Genomic DNA, 2,153 nt, shown 5'->3' with positions numbered 1-2,153 from the left:
CTCCCCAGCCCTCACACAATTATTTTAATTTTGTCTCTTCTCATGTAATCCACAGGCATATGTTTATAGAGCTTTACAAGGTCACAATCGTAGGTTTTAGCTTCGTGCAGCACTATAGCAAACATTTTCTATATTTCTACAGTCTCCACGATCGTTTTAGTTGACAAACAATGCATAAGAAATAATATGTTAGGGTGAATCAGCTGAAAGTGTTTAGCTCTAGGACTAGAAGATTTCGACATTGCCAGGAGGGTAGTCTCACTGGAGGAATTTTCCCCTAGGAGCTGTAATCCAATCAGAACGGCCATCACCCAGACTGGGCCAGGACCATCAAAGGTGCGATCGGAGGAAGGCAGGCCTGAATCGCTAGGCAGGCGGTTGGTGAGCACAAGAGCTGCGCGCAGGCAGGAAGCACACGTTTCCAGCATCATTGAGCTTCGGGGTCACCACGGAGCGTCCTCATGGTCCTGCCTGCCCCTCAGTGTCCCTGGCTGAGGAGAGAAGAGGAGAGAACCAGCCTTTATTTACTTACACAATCTCAGTAGAGCTTCACAGCTCTCCTGCAGGCAAGTGGTGTCACACCTATTTTGTAGATGAGAAAGTGGGCTCAGGGAGAGTGATTTGTCCAAGATTAAGTCACTACTCAGTCAGAAAGCCAGAATCTTGCTTAGTTCAGTCTGTCTCCGAAGCTCATGAACTTTCTGCCAGAACATGCTACCTTACTGGTGGAAACTGTGTAGAAATCTATGCTTTGAGAAGTTATAGCAAAGAAACTTGACGGTTCTGAGCCATGACTTGTGTGTCACATAGGGCAGGGGTCCCCAACCCCTGGGCCATGGACTGGTACTGGTCCACGGCCTGTTAGGGACTGGACCGCACAGCAGCAGGTGAGCGGCGGGCGAGTGAGCAAAGCTTCACCTGCCGCTGCCCATCGCTCGCACTACCGCCTGAACCATGCCCCCCCCCCCACCATCTGTGGAAAAATTGTCTTCCATGAAACTGGTCCCTGGTGCCATAAAGGTTGGGGACCACTGACATAGGGAACAGGAAGCTGCCAGGTGCCTCCCAAAGTAAGCACTTGGTCACCCACGGTAGCTCTCATAAAGTGAGGGTAGGAACTGGTTACAAGTCAGATCCTGACTCTGCTGCTTACTGTCTGGATAAATGAATTGGCTTGAGCCTCGATTTCCTCATCTATAAAATGGGGATGATGTTGCTCCCTGTCTATTTGTGAAGATCAGACGTGAAGAGATAAAGCACACGGAGCTCTTCCGTGGTCCCCAGCACGCAGTAAGCGCTCGGTAGATATTAGGTGTCAGCGTTAGGTCATGGCCTTAGCCTGAGATTTAGGAGCTGTCTCCTAACACAAATGGCCTGCCATGTCAGCGAGGTCACCAGAGCTTCATGCAAGGCAGAGTCCTGCAGGTAGAAAAGCCAGACCTGTTAAGGAACCATGGGATGTCTTACCAGCCAGTAAAGACTGGAGAGAAAACAGACCCTGGTGTCAAGGACTTCGATGGAAAAATCTGTAGCACTGTCACCTAAGCAAGGAATGGGAGTGAGAAATGGCGGGCAGAAGCAGACATCGATCACCCTGGGAGCTCAGCATAGGCTCTGGCCAATCTCTCGGGCCTCACTTGATGTACTGTGTGGAGAATGTTAAACAGAGTTTATGTAGAGAGATGTCTGGACTGTCAGAAGTGCACATGCGTTGGGCAGTGACTTACGCATCTATCCTGGACTCTTGTGCAACAAATCCCAGCAGCCAAGTATGCGGCCTGGGCTTTATCCCCTGGGGTTTGATCTCTCCTAACCCTGATTTTGTCTTTTTTAACATAACGTTCAGCTGCTGCCACTGTGACCTGGGAATGGCATGCTTCTAAAGGAGATGTTTTCTTCCCAGGCTGCTGTCTTGTGTCATCTCTGAAAGTGAAGGCTCTTGCTTAACTTCAGCTGCTCATTGTCAGACCAGAGGTGCTATGTAAACAGTTTTTCCCTTTATTAGGCATTAAGTAAAACTAGGCCAGCCACAGGACATTTTTAAAAAATTAATAAACATATTGCAAGGGCCAGCAGCCCCACAAGATCTGTGATGAACAAAGCCGGACTTATTCCTCTCCCTGTGACACATCACTGCTCACTGACCTCATTCA

Source organism: Delphinapterus leucas, chromosome 7, assembly GCF_059928025.1.
Source record: "Delphinapterus leucas isolate spDelLeu-1000000601 "Yukka" chromosome 7, BTC_Dleu_Yukka2, whole genome shotgun sequence".
Lineage (NCBI taxonomy): Eukaryota > Metazoa > Chordata > Mammalia > Artiodactyla > Monodontidae > Delphinapterus > Delphinapterus leucas.
This window is presented reverse-complemented; position numbering follows the sequence as displayed.